This window comes from Homalodisca vitripennis, chromosome 3 (assembly GCF_021130785.1).
Source record: "Homalodisca vitripennis isolate AUS2020 chromosome 3, UT_GWSS_2.1, whole genome shotgun sequence".
In the NCBI taxonomy this organism is placed as follows: Eukaryota; Metazoa; Arthropoda; class Insecta; order Hemiptera; family Cicadellidae; genus Homalodisca; species Homalodisca vitripennis.
The window spans coordinates 142,406,742-142,433,536 of record NC_060209.1 but is presented as its reverse complement, the minus strand read 5'-3'; the positions used below and the strand labels follow the sequence as shown (position 1 = coordinate 142,433,536).

Below are 26,795 nucleotides of genomic sequence, written 5' to 3'. Positions count from 1 at the left end.
TAACACTGACTAAGAATATGGAAAAATATCAATCGAATGTTATGAAGATTTTTTATCCAGAATGAACCCAAATTTCAATCATATACTTTTAGAAATACTATCACATTCACTGTGTGAACAAACTATATTGAACCAGAGCGTCAAATGTATTATTGAAATGAATGACAAACCGAAAAAAATTATACAAATGATTCGTAGAAATGCTACGACCAACGCATGTGGATGATAGTGCCTTTGTAACCATACAGATGTTGCTCAAGGCTCATGGGCGCCTCGCTTCAAAGAATATTTTAGTTGCCATATGGAAACTGTAGACAAAGATTTAGTTTTATCATGAGTATCCAGACATGAAATTTGACTAGACTTAAACTATAAATCAGTTATAAACCAGCTTCGAATAAGTTCCTTAAAACAGGTAGTGTCCTTGAAATTGCTTGCATTACAGGTAAAGAAGCACTGGCGTCATCCAAAGAAGGATTTTAAAGTTGTAGTTGTAAAGTCATTTAAATAAATCATCCAAACATTTTAAGTCCTACAATAAATTAAATATTGAAGATAATAATAACTCTTTTTGTAACTAAAAATTAATATTCTCAGAGAATATAAGCTTGTCCTATTTATAAATAATCAAATCTAACATTAATTTATTATTATTAAATATTAAGAGGCGAAAGTAGTAAAATTATCTTAAAAGATGTCCCTATAAGAAGAATGTGAAACCTCTTGCACTTTTACGCCCTTATTTTTGCCTCATTCCAAAGATATAGTGCAAATTCTTTATAGAAGTCTTTAGTAAAAATATATACTTTTTTAATATTAAAATTATTAAATATGAAAATCTTCGTTATTTTTCTGAAAAACCTATAAAAAAACTAAAATAAAAACACTAATCTACAACTATACGTATTGATCATAACTGTAAAATAAAACATTTACAACAAAAATACGGGTAAAAATAAGACAGTAAAGTGTTTACTCTTTATTATTAACAGTGTTCTATGCGGTATGCTCAAGGCCGTTTCCCTACAGTTGACTCTTAATATGGAGTGGGTGTCTTGTGAGTATTGTCAGCGTTGATTTACAAGCTTGTTCTACTGGGTGGGTACTGAAATACGCGTGCGTGTAGGTATGCTTGTTTGTATCTGCGTACAAATACGTGTGTATTTACGTGTGCTCGTAATCTTGTATACGTCTTGAGGATGTTTCGGATATTCAGTAAACACGCGCTTGGAGTGGTTATTTGAATATTCCTACACATTGAACTGGGTATTGTAATTTACTCAATCGCTAAAATAAACGTCTCTTTAGTCTAAACCGCAAATAGAAATAACCAGTCTGCTGCGTATTTTAAGACCACTGTCGGAATGAAATACAGCTTCTAGTTGTAACGCACTTCTCAGTCCGCGATGTGGTAACAGCCAAAACAGTTTCATTCTATACCTATTCCCTTTTATTTGATTTTTAAATTTAATCTCATTAGAAATTAATGGCTCACATAATAACCAAATAGTACATGAAATATGTAAACAGTTGAATTTACAACGTAGTTGCGTCAAATCCCGATCTATTGCACACTCCTCTATAACACTACATACCAATCTTATCAACGAAGATAACTATGTAAAATGTTTTCTTGTAAACATAAGCAATAGTATATCATGGAACAATCAATATTATGAAGACCACATAGTTTAAATTATTCCAAAGGATTGCCTCACTTAAGAATTTATATTTTTTATTAATCATGTTTCAAATATAAAATTGTATGGAATATATCCTCCCATAACTTATATGCAACAAACTTTCTAAATCTAAAGCTATAAACAATTATAACGCAACATTACTCTTTGTGAGGGAAGAGAAGATTCCATAACAGAATAATTATTAAGGAGGTATATTACGAAATTGTTGTGCATATACATTACACAGTATGTTCAATTCTCAAAAAGAAACTTTAGAGTAATTGAAAAATTAGATTATGACAGTTCGTAATTTGTCTCGTTTTGGGAATTGGCTGTATTAATGTTAATTTTTGTTTGTAGGATAATAATATATTGTTTAACTATATGTCTAATTGTGTAATGTAATGCTTTTTATATGTATCCGAAACAGGTTAAAAACAAATCACTTCAATCTTCATAAATATTGGATCCGTCTGGAGGCATTCTATAACAGAATTTAGCCAGAATTTAGAATTATATCCTCCCTGATTTTAATACATTTCAAGCAATTAACTTTACATAAAATTGCTGTTACCAAAGATAAAAAGTATGATAAACCAAGTAGATTAATAGTTTTAACAAACTATTATAAAATATTGTTTTTCTTATCATGTAATTTCATTAGTTGTATACAGTTTAAGAGGTTTTTGTTGTAACTAGATTGTAAAAATTACAGTTTCATAATTTAGCATTACATTGTACAGTCTACGATCATATAAGATGAGAAATAATTTCCTGAAAGACACATGATTCCATTGATGTGGGGATTAAAGTAAAAGATTTCATAAAATATCATACAAAGTGGTGTATGTAATATTTGAATTCACTACAGTGTTATCCCCAGTGGAGGAATGTAAGTCTATATATTTATGCGGGGATCAAAGTTAAAGATTTAATAAAATATCATACAAAGTGGCGTAATATTTGAATTCACTACAGTGTTTTCCCCAGTGGAGGAATGTAAGTCTATATTTAGCTGCAGGCATTGCTCTCAGAATGCGGAGTCAGAACTGTATTAATCTACTTCGTCACGGTTGTGATGCTATTCCATCGTTCGTCGCTCAAGCATGAACGCTTGCTGCCTGTATTGACTGTTGTAACTTGAGCTAGACTGTGGCTGGCGGTCTTGGAACATTACTAATCGGTCTATAATAACCTTGAAATCCACCAGTTAAATTTTATTTTAGTGCATCGTTGACAATGTTTCATTCTAAATACGGAAATATATTTGTAGTGTTTTATAGTAATATTCCTACCAGTTTTAATTTGAAGAATACATATATATATATATATATATATATATATATATATATATATCGTATATTCTGTTTTACTGCCAGAATGGATAATGAACCCACCGTCCTTCTACCCTTCATTCTGTAACCTCCCCCCCCCCTTTAAACCTGTCCCTTCTCCTGCACTATGACCTCCTATGCGTATTTGATTACTCAGCTACCGATTCTCCTAAGTCCATACATACCATTAGATTCTTTCTCTGGGTTCTTCCATAGTCCACGCCATAAAAACTATGAATTTTCCTCTAACTACCTCTTAGAATTTACGTAATAAAATAATTGGTTTTCTCTTTTTTATGGATTTTTGAGCCTCTGAATACTGTTAGAATATTAACCCCCAAGATTTGTTATGCCATGTTTGCTGGATTATAACATTCCAGATGGAATCGAGCCTCGCATGTTTATTCATCATGAGTTATATTCCGATATATCGAGTTCTGGACATTTTTAACAGTGCTCAAGATTACATTATAATCTATGCAACGCCTTTTTCAAAATTATCTTTCCTTCTGTGTACTGTATTTGTATAAACTATATGCACAAACACTTTTGATTCCGAGTATACAAACAAATATATTGTATTGTCAATTATATAAAGAATGAAAAAAGTACACATCGGGGCATTTATTCAGAATGGCACTTTTAGATACAAAACCCTCTCATATAAGGCCTTGAGATTAAGTATTATAATTCTAAAAATATTATTTTACTACCAACATATGGAATAAAATTAATATTTGAGTTAGTTAAGTGAGTTGATTTGTATATTTGACCTAAATGTAACCGAAGTATGCCAGGAACGGTTATATATTAAATCATTTTTATTTTGGAGGAAAGTTATTAGCTTAGCTAAGCAGTCTATGACAGATTCAAGTTGTGCGTTTTTAGCACTCTTTAAATTTGAGGTAAAATAAGTCAATTGCCTACATTAAAGATAGTATATAACATTGTCAATACGTTGAAAGTGACTGGTTTGTTACCTCTTTGACCTCCTGAAGGGTATGTCCAGTTCTGGTAATCAATATTTGGGACAGACTGTATTCCTCAGCTCGGGTTATTAGTTACGGGTTTATTATACAGAGTTGTTCAGATGTCCCGAACCGTATTGACAATGTAACATCAATATATGGCCTAACGAATTACTCTTTGAGGCATAATGTTAGTGCACACCAATGTTCACATCACTTCAAATATCTTAATAATACGTACAAAACAAATCATAAAAATGTAATACGATTATGTTTGATAAGCTAAAAAATTAGCTCTTTCTAAGTAGTTAAATATTGCGAAATAGTCATAAATAATAATTCGCTAAATGTGTTAATAAGCGCTAATCTCGAGAACGGTTGGACTAATCCGGCTAATCCTTTTTTTAATATATCCACATGTTTTAGTATATAATAACTCCGATAACAAGTACCAGATATATGCCTACTTGTGTTTGAAAACTATTATAGGGCTTCATCGTACTACATCATAGATGTTTTCACTAGGAAGGCAAATCTCTACAAATTGCGTGCGAAGCCGCGAGTTACAACTAGTAATTTGTCAAATTTGATCTAAAAAGAATAAAAACTTACTTTATTTTACTGTTTGTGACTTAAAAATAAGGAATCACAAATGGGAAGCCCCCAAAATAAAAAGTTTACACGCTTTATAACGAGGGAGGTTTTGAAAGTCAAAAGTAATTTATGTTTTAAAAAACTCCATGTTTAAAAAAACTATCCGTTTTTACCTTCCTTTACCCTAAATTAACTTTTTGTTTCTTTTTTCGATAGATTTATTGTATAAATTATAAGAAATACCGTATTCAGTTTGCGAGAGCAAAATCTTCAAATGGTTAAAAATCTTTCCTAGTTTTTGTTCAAATTAAAATTTTTTAATAGTTAAAATACTGTGATTTCTTAAAAAAAAGATCAACTCTATTTGTATGAACAGTTGTTTCGAAATACTAGCTGGCGGTTATTGTCCGAGAATCTTGTTTACAATATCCCATTGTAAACTGAGTAATGTTAAAATATTACACTGATTTCCTCCTAAGTTTGATTCGCGTTACAAGTTATTTTATAATTACATTACTAAATGATACTCGAAAAATAGGTTTTATTTCAGAAAGTAAAATGACAATGTTATGCAATACACTGCAAAGACGATGGGTATTTTATATATTTTACTTCATATAATTTTTGTATAGTTTGAATTGGAATGAATTACGTATTAGAACTTGAGGTATGGTTGTTTTTTTTCTACATTTTATTTATTACTCATAACATTACAGTAATCGAAAAGTCGATTATTCCAAAAACGTATACAACTGTATAGAAACCAAAATTACGAGAGTCTACATCAAAATTATATGTTTACGGAAGGTGCAGTAAGTATTATAAAGCGAAGGATTTACTCTTTGCCTTGGCTCTAACCAGGTGAGTACATCCCGTTAGATGCCGAACCACGATCACGATAGCACGGCCAGCAGGTTATGCCACTACCAGCCCCAGTACGGTTCTCTAACTCCGGTTCGATGCTGCTAGAGACCGCTGGCCAATGTAATCTCATTGGTTCTAATCTGAATTTGTTACATAATGTTACTTTGGATATTCCTAACAGAAAAATATGAGGTACTATTTTTTTTTTATTTAATAAAATTAACTTATTGTTAATGGAGGTTCGCCGATTGTCTCAGAATGTATTTATTAATTTATCATATTTATATATTAACCTCAAAACTTCAAACCGTAAAAAATACATCACATAAGGTAACTGGATTATAACACCCTTAAAAATGTATCCAGCAAAATTGTTCATTTAATAGTAAATATCAATTGAAACGAGTTTTCTAATTATAACACATCAAACTATGTATGTTTTATAAATAAAATTATAAAACAATACTTTCGTTTTATAAATAAATCAAAACAAAAGAACTTACAGCGATTGACGTTCATATAAAAATGGTAGTGGTACAGCACACCACGTGTCTCCTACTACTACCATACAAGGTAGGCTTCGTTATATTGCTCATTTCATTAGGATACATCTATTAAAAATAATCTGTTATATGGATTGTATTTAATTTAATGAGAGATTTTCTTGTTGTAATTATGGTTAACCATGAGACCAATGTAAAAATGTTCGCTAGCGCTCAGCCAGGGACAAACTCAAATTCGGTTGACTTTAATACAGAAAAATTTCAAGTCGTTTTTTTTTTCAGTTCGTTCTTGAGTCCTTCGTTAGATTTCGTTCTCGAGACAATCACGTGGGCAGACATATAGACAGACAGATTAAATATTTCAGGCCCTAAGTAAATTGTTAGCACTCAGCAAATCAGGTGAGGTTGGGGTGTGAGGTGGAGTGGTAGAGAGGGCTAAATAGGGGGAAAATGTTCATATTTCAAATCAAGTATATTTTACTTAACATTTTTTTACTTACTATACTCTTTTAAACTTTATACGTGGAGTATAAAGCGCTAAAAATAAATCAGGAAACTCTTTGCCATAAATCATCGACGCAGAAACTATACAATGATGCAAAGATTGAAGACAAGCAGGAACACGACCCTAGTAGCTAAAGTAGCTTTTGATAAAGTTCAAACCGAATAAACCCTGTAACACACCCAATGGTAACTCTTTTTAGATAATGTAATTGTTCTGATTAAAGGACGATAACAGCATCATTGTAGTGTAAAGAAGATTAAAACGGAAGGCTTTAGACACCTAATCAGATATGGCATAGCTTCTGTGAACTCAGGACAAGAGTTAAGGGAAGTTTATTGCCAAGGATGCATATTTCGACTGCGGACAGACGAGGATCAAGAAGCCTTTGACCTATAATTATATATCAACATAAGGGTTTTCTGCAAAAGGAATCGACAGAGCTGAGAACTTCCTATAGAGAGAATTGCAGTCAAGGAAATCGTAAACTGGGAAGATTTATGATCTAAAGTATAATAACCGAACATAAACACTGGCATTAACGGACTCTGAGAGCTTGGCATTGAGGTTACATAAGTAGAAAAGTCTTAGACAGTACCCTTGGGGAAAGATTGTCAACACAAACAAACACACATAGAAAACAATCAATGGTTAAGTGAACAGTCGTTAAAAATTGCAAGTTTTTTGTTTATTTTCCAAATTCTTTTGTAAGCCAATTATACACGAAACCGACAATACAACACCAAAATATAGAAATTTTTACATTTTCATGTTTGTGTCCAATACAAAAATCGTAACTGTTATAGCATTATAGAATGGTAAAACGTAAGTTAAAAAACCTGAAACCCTCCCCCCCCCTGAGTTAAATGCTAGATACGGCCCTGTGTATTACGCAAAAACAAGGTCAGACCCGGTATTGTAGTGATGGCAGTTTTATATTTGAGAGGAGGAAGAGTTCGGCGGTTCTTTGTTCGGTAGTACACAGTGGACAAAGACTAGAGGTTCACCTTGAGCCGCCATGCTCCCGTGGAATACTTAGCAGCAGCTGACAGCAAGAGCCAGTGACCCACTTTTGCCCGGTTGGCGGGAATCCGCGAACACGTGCTTGCCTACATAACAAATGTGTTTCCGCATTCACCTATTTCCGTTTTAACGAGTTCAATGAATTAATGATCCATTCATTAGTACGCTAATTTTGCTGATTGTGAATATATTAGTGGTATATTATTATCATATCATTATGTACAATAAAGTGATATTTGAATTATTTATATTATATTTAAAGCAAACTAATGGTTTTTTAAGTGCGGGCAAAATACATCCTGAAACATACGAGTTTGAAGATAATGAAAGATGTATCAAAATTATTTTTAAAATGTTTTAATTGAATTGTCCCTGCTTCAATCCATTCACGGGAAAGGCACTTTTCTATCTTGAAAACATAAAAAATACTCACGACCTACAATGATTGAGTCCCCTACGTGATGAATGTGGCAGTTTTGACCACCCAAATTGACTTCTGCAATGTACAAATGTCATACATTTAATAACGTCATTGCATTATTGGCAGGCTCAAAGTCAATAATGAAGCTATTGTACATGTGAAATGTTAAAAAGTTTTGGTTCGTTGATATTTGATTAATTTTGTACATAATGTATATTTAAAATGTATATACCATCATTTATATACCATGAATATTTTAAATTAACACCTAGATAAGAAGAACGTCTGAGAACTTTCAACTAAACTGTTTAACTATTACCTACTATATTTGTTTATTTATTTATTATTTTTCTTGTAAAAGCTTGTAATGATCGTCGATGTAATTAATCACAGAATTTGTTTTTAAAATATATCCGTACTGTTTTGAGTATGAATTTAATTAATTAATTAATGAATGAATACTATGTTTTTAAACTTTACATTTCTAGTGTTCCTTGTTTATATGTTAATTTAAAATATAATTAGTCCGTTAATAAAAACTCGGCATTATATTTTTACAGACTTTAATTAGTCGATTTATCCAGTAGCACTTGAACATCAAGGCAATATACATCTTAAATAACAGTTGTTGTTAAATTAATGAAACATAAACAGTCAATAAGAAATATTATAACATAACAAACTTTGCATTATCAAAAATAACCATCAGAGAGAGAAGGCTATATAAAACAGTTTTTTTTTTTTTTTTTTTTTTTTTTTTTTTTTTTTTTTTTTTTTTTGAAAATGTAATCTAGGTAAAACAGGGAGACACAAAATAATATGTAAATTCGCCACTGTACTGGTATCGTTACGGTACTTGAGTAAGAGAGAAAAGAGCTTCCCTTCACTGCAAAACAACGGAGAACGGGACATTCTCGCGCTGCAAGTAAGGTGGGTTGCACAAGAATACCTGTAAATATAGGATTGATATGGGTTTGTCGTTGGTAATCAGCGAACAGAACTAAGCAGCGGTGACTTTACAGGAGCTTAAGCTTACATTCGCTACGGAACAAAGGAGAACGGGAAATTATCGCGCCGTAAGTTAGGTGGGTTGCACAAGAATGCGTGTAATAGGAGTTTATAGACTTGTCGTTGGCAATCAGTGAACAGAACGAAACAGTGGCATTTGGCAAGAACTTAAGGTTTGCAGTCGATAAATTCAACTCACCTCTCCTAATGATACTCGAATACACCACAGAGTTTTAAATGACACGTCACTTAACGGTGCTTTGTACATAATTTATTTATATGCAGTGTTTCTTTTCTTTGTGTATTTTGAAACCTTCTAAAACAACGAAATATTGTACACATGACAAATTTAGTTTCGTTACAATTGCATACCGGGTGACCATAAGATCTCTACCATCTCAAATAAAAGCTTGAGAATTTCAAAACTCCTTTTTGGATGTGCAATTACATAATCTGAATGCATTTTAAATACATAAATAATCACATTCCTCTTCCCAAACCGTATTTAGTCAAAATTATAGACTATATTTGTTCAAACGGTACCAATTTTGGACAGAGCTGTCAGAAAATGTGTGTGTGTTTTTTTATTGTTTGTTTCGCCTTATCAAGACCTTTAATATGAAGTATTACTTAATTGATCATCCCAATTCAAATTTTCAAATTGCTCCGTGTATGGAAATTTGGTAGCAATCAAATGATATTTTATAAATTTTCAAAGGAGGAGATTTAAAAGTCATATACTATTTAAAAGTTCAAATGGAGAGTATATCTTTTGGACATTTATAAATTTATAAATGTCCAAACATCAACATTTATAAATATTTATAAACATCAATAAAAACTGTTAACTTTTTGTATTTTTTAATATAAGAAATATATTTCTGCTAAGTGCACATTCTTCATTACAATATAATCATATTTTCATCAACAGTTTAAATTTATTTGGGACACAAGGAGAAATAAAGGAAGTTTGCGATAAAGGGTTTTAGGAATATTTGCTTTTGGTAAGAGCTACATAACAACTATTAAGTTTTCAAATTTGAAATATGTCTCAACCTCTGGTGAGTGAATAACCAAAAAAGTATCACACAAAAACACTAACTTGGTAAGTAATTAAATTCTAACAAAGCACTGTGACACGCCCAGTCAGGAAATATAAACAAGCTGAGTGCCAATATAAACAAACACCATGGAAACATTCACCGGCTAAAGCTAACTAGGTTAAGTTTCCATGGATTTTGTTGTGGTCTCACTTGGTTTTTTGGGTCCTTAACTGTATCTTATAAAACTGATTTTGTATTGATTTACTAGTTTAACCTAATTTTTCAACTAGAATTAACTCCTACTTGTTGAAGGAAGAAAATTCCTGACCTCGAAAGATATTTGCTCCTATATGATCAAAAATAAAATTAAACTGGGAAGAAACTCCGTGGAAATAATGTACACGACGAGGACAGTTAAGCCGCAAGTCGGCTGCAGTGTAATAATCTTGAGATTTTCCCCCTACGGAACAATGTTAAATCTCATCCAGTTTTACTCTCTTTGGTCGTAGAATCATGGAGGTGTCTCATTTTAAAGATGAAATGAATACACATCCGAACGTTTTTAAGTTTTTTCCTCATAATTAAAGGTTATTCAGAGAAAATTCTCAAACATTGCAACACTTCATAATTTAAATAAAAAATTATGCACTTACAAAACATAAATAAAAGTATTGTTTGAATGTGTATCTTTAAAATAAGACATCTCCAACAACCCTACGATCAAAAATAAAGACGTAACATTGCATTAGGTTTAACATTGTTCTTATGGGGAAACACTCACGGTTGTTCTACTACCGCTGACTCTTAAAGTCTCTGTATGCGATGCAAATAAATGCATCATTAAATCAGCACGTTGACTAAGGATCTTTTATATTTAGCTAAACAGGCACGTTCTCTATACATTAACACAGCTCAGTGGATTACAATGTGCAGCGTGTTATGCAGGCTATTCCAGAATGAGGTGTCTTGTCCGCTCTACTGGTCTTGTGTTCTAAAAGCAGATGACAGACGCCAAAAAGGCTGATTCATCCTGCACGCCCGGTCATAACTAATTGAACGTGCCTTGTGCAAAACTTTGCAGCTGGCCCTATTCCAATTCAATATTTATTCATTCACACTTCTCTTCCCCATCCCTCAAAGACACCTCATCTTTAAATCGGTTTTAGAATTTCATGATTGTTTAAAACAGTAATCCGCTGTAAGTCTAAAACTCGTTTTTGTCCAAGATAAAATAACTTATTCCGTGTTCGGTATTTTCTTAGAACTTGAATGAAATATACATGATTTTTCATCTTTCCCGCAACTCGAATTAAAAATGAAAGGTAATTTTCTTTCACCCTTTTACACCTATTTACACAAAAAACGCGCTTTATCAAACACCATTTAAAATATTTGCATAGTAAATTATTAGGTAGGCAGTTGTTCACTTGCAGAACATTTAATTTGTTATTGCATTTAATCGTTATACAACACCTAATGAAGGATAAACAATCGATTATAAACTTATTTAGCTTTTTTAAAATTGATTTAATTAGTTTCGCGTCCACCACACCGTTGACTCTCTAGAGAATAGACCTTGAATCCATAGGGAGTTGGGTGGCAGAAAGTTTGTTCGGTGAAGCTAATTTTTATACAGCTAATTCTTATCCGTAAAGCGTAGATCGTGCTACTATAGTGAATCTTTTGTTTAAAGTTGTAATCTACATTTATCTCAGAGCAATTAGGGTTTTTTCCCACAGAATTTTACCCACAAAATGTGTGTCTTAATAAAGCCCAAGCATAAAAGCGCAAAATTTTGGGAGTTACAGTACAACTAAAATCAAGATGGGCACCATTAAAGCCGGAACGTAAATAATTATTAAGAGAGAATATACACACCGGAACGATTACTATGAATAATGATTTGACAAGTGCATGCTTAACACTGAAAAGGTATCTTGCAAGTTATAACCAATAAATGCTTATTCTGCATTTCTTACGGGTCAATTTACATGCAATTTTTCATGACCCTCTGACGACCAGAACAACAACATTTAAACTGCTGCAAAAAGCACATTGATACGGTCTGAATGAAGGTTAACAAAGGTCATTGTGTACTACGATGCTAGCGAGAGGAACATAAAATACAAGAATAATCTCCCGATATTTACAAACTGGGAGTACGCCACTCCACTCCACAGGATGCATGCAAACTTTTAGCTCTGTTGCTCATGGCATTTTCAAATGTCCTACGGACAGATAAAAAGGCATACATCGTACAGAAAATAACATTTTACATCACTCAAGGCGAAATTGTATCAGCCTACCACGTAGCAGATTGTAATAACTCTGTCAAATGTCATCGTTAGAAATTGAATTTAATAAAAAAAATTGAAATCTACAGATGATCTTTCACGAGATATCGTGTCACATGATATATTCACTTGTGTTCGTTGAGTTAGGTTTCATAGCAGTGTTTAAATAATAAAAGTTCCGGTCAGGTAATTAAAGTAATAGAATAGAGTGCTCTGAAATCAAATCTTGACACCAAATTTTTTAACTCAATTTTCACCTATTATCATTTAATTTTATAATTAAGCTACATATGCTAATACTTTGCATGTTAAAATCTCATATGATTATACTCAGATTCTTTGCAAATTTATTTATTTGCTCATTTTCTGGTTGCTATCATGGTTACCTATGAGCCACTGTAAAGATATTTGCAAATATTTTGCTTAGCAAAATTCCGTGAATGACATGCATCATCATCGAATTGAGTGTTGGTTATATAGAAATAAAGCTTTATGCAAAATTTCAAGTGTATAGGTCTATTCGTTTTCAATATATCGTGCGAAAATACAAAACAATAGATAGAATTGAAACTTTCCAAGCCCCCTTCAGCCAACACACCACACAAAATCTTCAAGGTTGATTTTTTATTTCGGGAGAGCGTTTTGTTCAAACATGTACATATAACTATATTAATGTTTATTTCCCGTAAGAAACAAAGTATTTAAAATCTTAATTTCAAACAAAAATTAAAATAGTTGAAATAAAGGGTTAAAGCAACATTATACTCTTGTTGTGAAAAGACAAGTCTATATGAGTATGACCTACTTTCATTCCATTTCTGACGAGTATAACTACACAACTTTGCGCTAACTTTGCACTCCGGGCGCACACAATAAAGTTACCGGATAGATGTCTACTTCTATATCTCAATTACTTAATAATGTAAAAGAATATTCCGTTGCTAGTTGTATAAGTTGCTCGTTTTTAAACACAATTACGTTTTAATGAAAAAAAAAAACAGTGACATGGAATTTTTAACTATATTTTGGGCTACGAACAATACATTTTAATACATTGAAAAACAACGTATTAAAATGGAAAATATATCTTCAGGTATGTTGTCACCAACAATGATATTTTAATATGCAATTTTATGGCATATAGTAAAATATTCCAAACAAATAGATTTATTTGTATATCTCCATTATATAAATAAGTTCCATATATTTGAAAAAACAAGTTTACTGTAATTAACGCTGTTACTAATATTTGTTTTTAATAAATTTTTTGTCAGAATAAATTGCATTACACAAAGCTAAGTATAAAAATATTTTCACTCACATTGTAAATAGGATGGTTTACAACATAATAAAAAGAGTTTAACTTTAATTACAGTGCACAAATTATTGCTTTACCGTGTTTATTTCTGATTATTGCTGAATTTCACTATACAAAGAGAATTAGTAAACCATAATATATTAGTTATGGAGTTGTTTTGGATCGTCGGATTGACATCTTTTTTGGTTCAACACACTATTTAAACTAAAAAATCACCACTATTTCTAAACCCTTTCCATATATAAAGGCATTTTTCATTCCAATTTTTTCATTTATTTCGTAGGTCCTATTGTGTGATTTGCTCAAACTAGAGAATAATTAATTTATAAACTGGCTAAACATAATCATTCATTCTGAATCTAAACATAGTAATTTCGTCTACGTATTACTATGTTACACTATGTATAGCTGTCTTTCCACAGCTAAAAGCAATAAATCATATTTTATGTGATATCAAAAAGATGGTCTTTTTACATTTTTAATTATATATTTAAATAGTTTGTAAAATGTTATATTATATTGTATTTTTTATATAGTGGCACTAAAAATATAAATCATATAATGATAAGTTTATTCACAATTATCAATACAACTTTCGTCGTAACCTTAACGGAATTAGCGTGTAATCACATAGACACGCTAAACGAAATGAAATTCTGAACCATTACGTTATTAACATACAGGTAAGCCAAATAGTTCCGCACTGTACATTTTATTTCCCGCCAAATTAGTTATCTATTGTAACTTCTAAATCTATCTTAGTAATTCATGTCATCTTCATATTTTTTAAATATATTTGTATTTTCTTCGTGAGTTTTATTTTAATATTTGGTTAGACAATTTTCAATAAAACATAATAAATTGACAGTTTAGTTCATATCTTCCGTTCTAGCCGACTTGCTTAGTCAATTAGTCAATGAAATTTGTTCTAAATAGGATTATAGCTAATGAAACGTTCGCAGATAAATTTACATATGTTTACACTGTAGAATTATTGTTGTATAGCCTAAAATTATTTTCATATCCATACTCGATCACAGAGTGTCAAATGACTTTTTCAAGATTAAGTTATAATTTACAATTTTAAATGATAGATCACGTGAATGATCATCAGTGTAAAATCTATATAAATTACAAAGAACAATTACCTCAACAATACTAATCAAACGAATTCACAACAATGTATTAATCCGTTTTAACCAGTAACTACAAATACAGAATTAAAATGTTGTATTATTAAATAATCTATACAAATATTACATGAGTTTAAAATCACTAACAATGGCCAAACTGTTTGCAATTACTAAAATAATCCACTAGAATATTATATAAATGAAAATATATTATTAATTTTTCGTTAATTAATACCAATGTCTAAAAACAACAACCGAAAAATTGTTTATCATCTATATAAGTAGCCCACGCGAGTTGTAGTAAAATCATAATGATAAACTATCATAATGTTAAAATAATCATAACTAAAAGTCATATTATAAAATACCACACATCAATGCAAAATCTGTATCAACCACTAACAACAATTACCGTAATTAAACTTGTTAACAGTCATTCGAATACCGGATAGCCAGTGGAGGGGCCCTGTCATGCGTGAACGCTAGTTTCAGACTGGACTGTCAACTAACACTGAGATGTCTCCGTGTCCGAATGACGAGTGTAACAATGGAGCGCTAGGGAGGCAGAACTACAGATAAGGCTTGGAGAAGTGGGGTCTTGGGGGTGGTGGAGCTGGAGGCGCCTAACTGGTAAAATGGTACTCGTTGGAGGGTGGAGCGGGAGACGATCGGCGAGACCGTGACGTCACAGAGACAATATATGTCCAAGGTCTGCCCCCATTAACCCCTCAATAAGTTGCCAGCGACAACTTAATCCTGCTTCATCACCTTATACGATTTATTTTAAGTAAAAAAAATAGTAAGTCGTCCAATTGTTTGGAAATGATTTCATACTTTGTTTGTTTACTATGTGCTGTTATCTTGCTTAGTGGTTTTGACACGTCCGGGTCAATACTAGCGGGAACAGACCAAGTCCGGGTGTCCTTGACAGCTGCTGTCCGTTACTGATATCGCGGTGACAGATGGCGCGGTCTCGGATTTTGAAGATGGTTTGAAATCAGAGCGAGCCGGAATTGTTTTGCCTGTTTCGCCTGACATTCGCCTGACCTAGCCACTGATGTCGAAAACACCCTGTCGTATGATCTCTGCTGATAGAATTCGCCTAAACTAGTTTTTCACATATTGTTGTACTACCCGCATTTCATTCTGGGTTTCTGGGTTATATATATATACTTAAAAGGATAAAATAAATAATTATAAGGAAATGTTATTTGTACAATAGTGCATTTTTTTGTTGGCAAAGAAACGCTGAAGTAGTTGTTACCGTATATTTTACATAGTAATTTTTAAATAATGTTCGGGACCTCAGAAAATAATTACCGGTAATCCTCATATTTGCAGACGCGAAATTAAAACGTCGGCTCATCCGTGGATAACATTGAAACAAAAACTCATTTACGCTTTTGATAAGAGTGTTCCCTTTACCACTTTGATGACGCGACCTTTGTCATTATATCCTTCCTTCCTAAGGGAGGTTTATGCCTAGTGAAACGGTAGAATTTTGGAATTAAAACGGGTTTCAATATTGTAAGCATTTAACGGAATGTCTTTAGTTTCGGACTTATGATATGCAATAAACACTTGTGATATATAAATAGTCCTCGCTATGTAGTATCAAATCTGAACTATTTATTCACTCACCACAAACTTGTTATTCATTGAATATTCACCTTAAATGTGAGTACGCTACCAGATTGTTGTTTCACATAATAAATTTAAGATGGTGATTTAAGTTTACACGCCCACTTCGGCGGTCTAAGGTGTCTATTGTCTCTATTATCTGCCTATAAATCTTCACACTATATACTAACTCGACGCGAGCGAGTTGCAGACTCGCTATGTAAATATACGATAAGAGGATTCATGAATCGTTGATGCCCTCAATGAAAACGATCACATGGCTTAACTCAGCAGTCTACCCTGGAGATTAGAGCCGAATGGTGTACACAGAGAATAATACATTTTTAATAATACTAATATAATAATTGTCGGTACGTTTTCAAATTTAGTTTATTTGTGCTGTGTTAAATACTACAAAACAAATACGTCCGGCAGTTAAGTTTATAAAAAATTAGTTATAAAAATTAAATTAAATACATGCTTTCTCCAATAATAGTATTGAAACTATATATTGAGAGGGAAGCAACACCTGTTTTTTCAGGTTTAAAATAAAAATACCTACCAATTCAGTAATTTAGTTAATAATGTAATAATTTAATATTACTCGGTTAAAAAAATTCGTAACTGTTATTTACGTACATCTAATAAATGTGTACTATTTATAGACACAAAATATCATTCTTATCAGATACATTCCTAAAATATATATTAAACTATTCGTTATTCCTGAATTTTTATGATTATCCAAACACAACACTGATATGCTGACACAAACCACTAGACACAGTTCCGGAACAAGTCGCAGCCAAATTACTACATTATAAGCTTACTCCCGGTAATAAAAACTCGTGCCAAACTCAGGAGGGACTAACCATCCGTATCCGGCGTTCATCGGAAACTGGCAGCGCTGCACTACCGCGGTGAGCAGACAGTCAACTACAGTCTTGTCGCGACGCCACAATATTACGTCATCGATGTCGGAGGTGGAGTGGGGGGAGGTACTATACACATTATTGATACCGTGAGCGTAAACCATTCATTCTCATCGTCCTACTGTGGCGGTAGTTGTCTCTCGAACTCTGCTGTTACTCACTGATTACCTTTAACGGTTCACTTTCAAACTCGTTATACCATTAACATAAAACATATGTGAACTTCCAAGTAAATTTAAAACTGTTCTCTAGAACCTTTTATTATCCACATAGACTATAAGTAAAGACATATTTATGGGAACAACCATAAGAAGTCGATGAAAATCTTGAACTCTATGAATAAAATAAGCTTCAATAAGACATGTCAATGCCTTTAAGATAAATGATAAAAATAACAATGTAAATTTTAAACAAAGAACAAAACTATTGTCAATTATAAAAAGTTATAAAAAAATAAAAACATTCCAAATTATACAGCTTATTCATTTTGCTACAGAAGATTTATCAAAAAGCGAAGTCAAAATTCATTTTTGAGTAGTGGGTATAACAAGGTATACATGGAATTTCCCGTCTCAATAATATAATAACATGCTTTCTTTAGTTAAGGAAACTCGATTTTTGACTCACACTTTTATAAACTTTTTCTATCCCAACATCAATTTTGAGTTAGCTTTTTGATATACCTCATGTAATGATTATTTATTTTGCGGTGTTAAAGAACATTTATATGCGAAATATTTTATGCTGGGTAGTCCGTATTTAATGTTTTATTATTATTATTCTTGTCATTGCAACTTGCGTTATGATTACATTCAACATTTCCACTACCTCTTATACACTAGTTCCCTCCTTAAGAAAACTCAGAGTAAAATACCACGGTTTATTTTGCAGCTTCTGTTTATGCAAATATTCATTTCTAAGTATAAAGATTAAAGAATTAACAAGCGGTGTCCAAAACCTTCCTATATATATATATATATATATATATATATATATATATATATATATATATATAATTAATATACGTATATTAATTCATACGCAGAGTTGTCCTTAAGATCTAAGTATTTAATGTTAATCGGTGACACTAAGTATAAACTATTCAAATCTTATAAATAAAAATGAATGTCGAAATGTGTTGGTAAGCGCTAATCTCGATAACGGCTGGACCAATTTGGTTAATTCTTTTTGTAAAATGTCCATTGAAATCCAAGGAAGGTTGTTATGAAAAAAAGATAAAGAAAAGTTTCCTGGAATATTTTGGAATTCAGAAAAATTGTAGTTTTTACGTTTTGTAATTCAAATTAAACTGGCACTAAACAGCTGTTGACCTTCAGCTACAGTTCGACAAATTGGCTGGAACATCTGTTTACATTTAAAATTGATTAATTATTAAGTAAACAGTGCTTGATCAATATAGTGTAATGCAGATAGTAAATAAAAAATAATATATAAATTTTTACTCCAGATTGCGCCAGTGACGGATTTAAATAATCTAATGCATTTTAAATACTATTTAAACAATGTTATGTTACAAACCTTAATGAACAAAGTTATGAATGTTTTCACATAATTTACTTTAAACAGGTGGGCTTCCTTTACATTGTGATATGGCATTTTAACAGTGGCTTATGGGAAAACAGAGAAATGAGTACTAACATGCATGCCTGAACGATTCATTCTTTCCCTAGCTACAGTCCAAAAAAACAAGTGTAACGGAAAACTTTAATAACGATTATTTCGGAATGTTGCATAACTTTATTAAGAATATTCCTCTTATACCGAAAGTACATAAGAAGTAGGTAGGACTTCCCCCTAGGTCGTAATAGGCTTTTCAGTCCTACTTATGTGTGTATTTTCTTCATCAGAACAAGGCAAACTCAACTATGTCAACACGATTTTGACCAAAATAGATTTCCGAGAACTAGATAATCGAACGTATATAGTATTTTGATCGAGGCAATATGGCAAGCTAAACTGTGACATAGTAGGTAAGTGAATTTAAAACGGTCTTAAGTAGGCACTTTTTAACCGAAGTAGGCATCTCGGTCCTACGTAAGTATATATTTTTTCTTCGTCAGAACAACAAGGCAAACTCTACTATGGTGCTGGAAATATCTTAGACCTGAAATATATGACAAGGATTGGAAATATACGCTTTTTGACAGAAGTAAGTTTCTAAGACCTGTGTGATCCCAGATTTGTGTTTTCTTGATCGGGATGACAAGGCAGATTCAGCTATGACGTTATGTATATAATTAATTAGAACCGGAACTGCCCCTACACGTGCCAAACATGATATAATAATTAAGTAAAACTCTGATACTATTTACCATGAACTTAAATAATATCTACCTGATGTATGCCTATTTACGTTTTAAAATTTGTATAGGACTCCCATCATATTACACCATAATTGCTTTTAACTAAGTAATATAAGCACTTCGGTTCTAAAGATTGCGTGCGAAGCCGCGGGTAACAGCTTGTATATAGATAAAAGTAAAATGTCATATAAGGTCTGTTTTAAATTAGTATTCGCTGACTACGCTGGGCATGATTACACTCTCTTTGAATTGTAACTTACTGCGTTACTACTCAAGCAAATAATGTCAAAATATATATTATAATTGTATTTTTAATTATGGCTCACGAACATTTCCCTTAAATAACTAATTTCATGCTGCCAACTTAAAATATTAAAATAAAGTAATAGATCACGAACATAAATATAAAACAATAGAAATTAAGATTAATCACTAAATACTCTTTCAATTCAGGGGTATTTAGAATATTAAAAATTGTGGAATTTCAAAAAGGGGGTTTTAACATACTGTTCTATAGAATTAAAAATCCAGTCATATGGTGACTACACGAAACTCGTGAAACAACTCGCTAAAGCGCATCAGCACAGAATACTAAGCACATCTTAAATACTGTTAACCTTCATGAGTCACACGGTCACTGCATCTGCTTGCCAACCTCTGTGGAGGGTCATAGAACTTTACATTCAGCTTGAGAACAAAACACACCAACAATGTAATATTACACAAGTACGTTTTGTTTGAAAGCACTGTTATCAATAGAACTACTATTTATATAGGATAAACGTGCGCAGCAAAAGGGGATTTCAACTTATCTCTAGACGTACAGAAGCAAATTTTATAAGTATAAACTTCCTCACTCAAATATATGACACATCAAAGGTGCTAGACAGAAAATTGGGAAATTTAAAACTTGTCATCGTTAATAAATCTAATATACTCAAATGGGGTATAAAGTTAATGTATTCATATACACTACGAACATTGGGTTTTTTCGAATTTTATACTTACTAAAACCATAATTAAATAAACTTTCTTCTTTGGTGTGTGAATGTATATTAGTTTGTTGTTGGATTAATGTTATGTGTTTAAGGCATTATTGTAAACAGCATTTAATGTATTGAATTTATTATAATTATTCTGATAGAAGGTGACTTTTCGATACTTTGCAAATTTACTAGTAAAGAATACTTGTAAGACATAATTTTTTTGTTTTTATTTGTTGTTGCTTTTTAAAAGGTATCATATGGTGTGTTTCAGTGGAAAATTCTGATGTAATAGTTTTTTTCGAGGTTACTGAAAACAAAACTGATATTTTCCAACAAAGATTATGTTTAAGTATTGGCTTAAACAAATATTTTTGATACACTACGTACGAAATTGGGTTTTTAATACGCCAAAAAATGTGATTTTTAGTTTTAGATTCACAAGTTTGATAATAAGCAGTTAATTCCAAATATGAGTATATACCTAAATGAAAACATAAAATTTATGTTTTTGTGAATTTTTGCAACAAAGAGGTTTTCAATCGTCAAAATTCATCTCGAGATAAAGTAAAATTATTGTTCTCTATTGTGACTTTTCCTTAAAGTTATGATGTGAACTGTTGTATAAGTTACAAAAATTTTTCTCAATTGATAAATATAAAAAACCTTAAAACCCACAGTAAAAATACGTGTGGAATACATAAAATTGACTTACATTTACAGTTCCACTTTTCAATTTCTCCGTGTATTCTTAGCCAACGATCCTATGATTGTATCAGGGGTGCCTTCAGGTTCGTATAACATGACACCTAAAAAACGCCATAATTTTGTAAAGCACGCCTCATTTTATAAAGATCTAATCTAAAAATGTATACACACGAATTGGTTTTTATAGAGTAGACTTTTTGAAAAGTTTCTAAACAAATAACTCATATGTCAATATATTGTTCGTAATACATTTTGTTAAACCTGTTTGTTATAATTAATTTAATGTCAGGATAAAAGATCCTTGTATTTTTTATGTAGAGTCGTAAATTTATTTAATGTTATCTTCAGGAAAGAAGGTACCTTGAATTGTATTTACTTTAGGAAATTCCAAGACAACACAATATCTTCCATGTCTTTAGATGGCGTGTTGTTACCAACGAATTATAATAATGGAACGCGCTCTGGGCCGGAGAAACTGAGCCGAAATCCTGGGCTGCGTTCCGAGCCTGCAGGCGCTGGAAATGGGCAAGAACTAACTCCGTCCATATGGCAGGCATTATAGTAATGATCTTACATCATTTTAAAACGCCTTCTAGACTTAATACAATTGTTAAATACTAAAATTTATTTATTATTACAAATGTTAGTAGCTGCTTTTTACCGTGGATTTTTATTTTTAGTTAAAAAAACTGATTTTTGTACAATATCAAAATAACTGAGATTTTGACTTTTATTTTTCTTTCAAAGTCGGAAACAAAGATTACAGGCATTAAAATATTTCCCAGGTGAAAAAAACAACTTTTTATTGACAGTATTTTATTTCAAATTAAACTACATAAAATTTACAAGCATGACATACTTAATCTATGTGTTAGAAAATAAAATTATTTTGACCAATTTTTGCCTTATTTCTAAGTTGGATTTTTTTATAATGTCAAAAGTTTTCTGTTTTTTCGATGTAACGAGATATTATTTAAAAAAATAGTTTAGTCCCAGTTTTAATTAAAAATAACTCGTGGCTTCCAGTAAATTCGTCAATTTAGAAGTGGTCGCATTTGTTTGAGATAACTAGAGCAAATAACAATATTTTACAATTTTCAATGCCGTACATCATCACTTGATCTACTTAATTTACCCTTAGATTTAAAATCAATAAACAGTTAATGTGTTCTAAGATCAGCATCATTGGCATGGAGTACAGAACTCGGTGAGTTCTTGCCCACTTTAAGCGCCTGCAAATCCATGGATACACCAGTAACGCACAGCTGTGTGCGACCGGAAAACACAACATGTGGCTTATGGGCAGTGCGCGTTCCAGTAGTATAGTTCGTTGGTTGTTACAGGTACTCGCAGTTGGTTGGTTGGATGCTGGTACAGCTGTTTTTATTTTTTACAGCTTAAGTTCATCTGTCACATATTCTTCCATTCGCAGGCAATAAGTCTCATAAATGCGTCTGGTGCTGGTAGCACAAGAGTTGGTATGGGCACAAAACCATTTTGAACCCCTGAAAGTACACTTTTAGGATATTTTGCTATGCTGCAGCTTCCGTTGGAGGTAAGAACTGGGCATATGTTTGTATGTAAAATTGCATTACTAGACAAACAATTACATCGCACTGTGAAAGTAATACGGCGACGAGGACGAACGCAATCGAACATTGACTAAAGTAGCGGTGAGTTATGTGGTTATACTACAAGCAAAACATTACACCAGAACTTTCCGTTTATTTTCATTTTTTTGACACCATTTTATTAGTTATACAGAAAAATGTGAAAATAAGGCAATTTGAAAATAAGTTTGTATAACTATGTTTGCAATATGTATGTAAACCATAACAAAGCAATAAGCTGTTATAAAGTTGATTAGTGGATGTTATAACCAATCAGATGGTGTTAAGTTGTTCAGTTGGCTGAATAATTGATTAAGCAACAATGTGTATTTGTTATCAGCAGTTTTAAAATAAACAAAAATACTCTCATTAGATTAACTTTGGAACTTTGGAAGCCCGTGAGGCTGAGCTGTGTAGTCGGGTGCTCAAAAAAATCACATCCAGAGTGTAAGAGCTCTCATTTGATATAAATATGTATAATTTTAGATGCCTAACACAAAATACTTATTTAATTTTCACCATAAAACCTAATAAACTAACAAGTTACATAACCCTTCACTACTGCAGGTTAATTGGTTGAAATCAAATATTTTTCAAAATTTGGTTGATTGATCGCTGAACTTTTAAGTTCACTTACAAAGTAATCAGCTACTAATCCATCACTCATGTTTTGTCGCCTTCGCAGACATCACTGTCATTACACTTTTTGTTAAGATTTCCTCACATAGTTTTCTGTTTCTAGTTAGAAAGTTTCAATAAAAGTTATCTCCATCTGCAATTACTATTTGGGGAATTCCTTTCCAGATCTGTAACATCTAATCTCTTCTTTGGTTCGATTAAATCTTGTATATCATAAAATAGGCAATTTCCTTCACATAACGTAGCTATAGTGGGAAAGGGTTGAATCATTGTGAATGTTGTTTAGCTTCAGTTCACCTTCCTCTTAGTGCAGCTTCTGAAGTCTGATCCTGTACAGACTTGATGTTTTTTATCTCTTCAGACGAAAATGACTCCTGATTCCAGGAGTTCAGACGCTGCACTAAGAAACAGAGGTAACTTGAGCTAAACTCAACATTCGCAAGTAATGTCTTAAATTTTGTATGGCAAATATATCTATCTGAACTATGATTTCATATTCTATTTTAGAGTATAAGTATTCGAGAGCCAATTTGCGTTATATAAGCGCACATCCTGGGTTTTCAATCGAAAGAGAAATTTACAATAAGAATGAGCTCGATCGTCAGCCGCGCTAGTTTTTGTGGAGGCCAGCTAGAAACATAAAATGATAATTTTCACAATTCATGTTTTTTACTTGGCAACACTTAAAACTACCGGCAGACACATAATTAAAGTCTAAATCGACTTCAGCTACCCATATACACATTACACACCCTTAAAATGGCGACTCAGTTTCTTTATCTAGCGCGTTTGACGAAGGACGAAAGAAATATTCTTCTACCAAATTTGAAAAAAATGGATTTCGTGCTTTATAGAGTGCGTTCCGTCTATCGGCTGCTAGACTATTATATATTAGCACCCGGATTTATATGTTACAATCAACACCTTGAACCCGTAACAAAAATAATATAAACCTTAACCCACAATCTGTACCTAATAGTTACAGCAGTAGCTGTAATTACTGCAAAATGTTGGAACATAGTCCTGAACGACACGCGATACCGACATTTAGCCCGCCTGCTCGGTACACCGCGTTTACTCTCTGCAAGCCTCTTCATTTAGCGACCCATATTATAGGATCTAAGGCGCGTTATAATTGCAGAGGAGGGCCCAAAGAGTCATTTTAACTTTGGCAATAAACTAATGACTATGCCTTGGCTAAAATTCAATAAGACACCATAAGAATTAATTATTTATTGCGTGATTAAAATGTTAAGACTATTAAAACATAATATAACAGTACAATAACATTTTTGCCGTGCATACAGATTTCCATAAAATAGACTTTACTGCTGAGAGCCGAGCGGTGTGAGAAGTCAGACTTTGAATCTGAGTTAGAGATAGAGCAGGATCAGGTCCTGTCTGTGACCGTACTTTTTGTATCAGTACCATCGACCCTTTACTCTGTTTAAATTAAATTCAAATAAAACTTTATTCTGAAATAAACATTTTTAGCATGCAGTTTATTTTTAACCCCTCTAACCGAAGCTATTAAAGAGAAATTTTAAGAAAATAACGTGTGTGTGTGTGTGTGTGTGTGTGTGTGTGTGTGTGTATAATATCGCTGAGACCAGTGTCACATTAGAATGGGCAGAATAAACTTTCGGCTTATCATCAAAAAGATACATGAGCGAGTGTATAGTTTCGCATTTAATTTACTATGATTAAATGGATTAAGTATCCTCATTTGGCCAGTTATACTGTATCGACGTGCCAGTTGCAAATCTACTAAGACTATAGCGGGAAAAGACAAGTAGTTTTAAGGTAAAAGACATTTCTAATACTTCTGCAATATGATTTGTAATTTTTTTTAATTAATATTTTTAATATACAATATATATGTGGAAGTATTAGAAATGTCTTTTGCATTAAAAATAAAGGGTACAAAGCAGAAAATGAAAGCAAACAGTTCAAACACGATATGTTGATCAGTTTACTATTACGAACCTTTTCTTAATCTTAGAATTGATTGTCATTAGTAGTAGGATGACAAAATTAATTTAAAGTTTAGGAGTCCGTTATATTGGACTATTTGCAATAGATTTGACTATATTTACCTGTATCTACAAAAACCGCTATAAGCGCAGGTGAAATAGCTGTAATTCAGATAAAGAAGGTCCGCTATAAAACCGAAACTTCATGATTGATCACAGACTAGGTGAAACCAACGTTTACCAGTTTCAATCTATCTTGATTCTGTGATTGATCCTCCTTCATTTCCACATGGCAAATTTGGATGGGACACAAAATCATGCACAAGACAAAACATGCGCGATAAACTAACAATATTGTATCTTGTCATCGATTAGGGATTCCGTAATAGTTCTCAAATCTCCTTTCATCAATTTATTCACACTGTATATAATGCAATTGAAAGATAAATATTAAACTTTGTAAGACAATAAGTCAGTGGATGTACTGACCTAACTAAATTTACACTGCAGGTAAAAGTAAACGTGTATGTGTTTATGTAAAAATGAAGCTAGTACACGGAACATGATTTAACTGTATCATAATGTTATGTACGGAGGAAGAATTTGAGTAAGACGTTTGATTGACATGACATGTATCCCAAATTGATTACAGATAATTTTATCTCTTAAAAAGAAAGAAACACTGCTGTTTTACCCCGGCATTATTTCTAGGAATTGTAAGGTGAAATATTGAAGTACAAATGAAGCTATATTTCCTTCTAATAACATGTTTAATTTTCTTTTCATTAGAAGTTCGTGACCGCTACGCTAAAGCAACATCACTCCTAGCTTTATAAATGCATGTAGAATCTTGGAGCATTGGAAAAAAGGTTTATTGTACTATCACTAGTATTAACGAATACAACATTTTCCAATATAATTTTTATTTTGTACAAAGCCTTTCTGAATCAAAGATTCCATCATCAGGCACTTCACAAATTAATTTGATAATTTGTGAAGTGCCTGATGATGGAATCTTTGATTCAGAAAGGCCTTGCACAAAATAAAAATTATATTGGAAATTGTTGTATTCGTTTATACTTTATAAATGCAGTTTGAATATAAACTAGCCAGGTGAAACTTTCAAAATGGATGAATATGAAACAGAAATAGATTTTTTAAAACTTTGCAGTCCCAAAAGAATCGTTGCGCTTGCGTCCTGAGTGACAGGATATTTAGGATCGGTAAGATTGGTTGAGGGGTGTCAAGATTCTATAAGAAGGGATAATAGGTACTATATATTACTTTAAAGGAATGAAGTCATATCACCTTAGAGGAAT

At 32.2% G+C, this 26,795-nt stretch overlaps 1 protein-coding gene across 4 annotated transcripts in view; it reads right to left on the bottom strand.

Moving 5' to 3' along the window:
• Positions 1–21,353, bottom strand: part of LOC124357607 (insulin-like receptor) — a 58,258-nt gene extending 36,905 nt beyond the window's left edge. Inside the window, exon 1 of one of the 4 annotated variants that reach the window (XM_046809539.1) lies at positions 21,262–21,353. The gene's annotated coding sequence lies outside the window, so the exon portion shown is untranslated. Of the gene's footprint in view, positions 1–15,099; positions 16,655–17,082; positions 17,231–21,261 lie in introns of those variants that run through there. The other 3 variants (XM_046809538.1, XM_046809536.1, XM_046809537.1) reach the window with 3 other exon arrangements.
• Between the last annotated feature and the right edge of the window lie 5,442 nt (positions 21,354–26,795).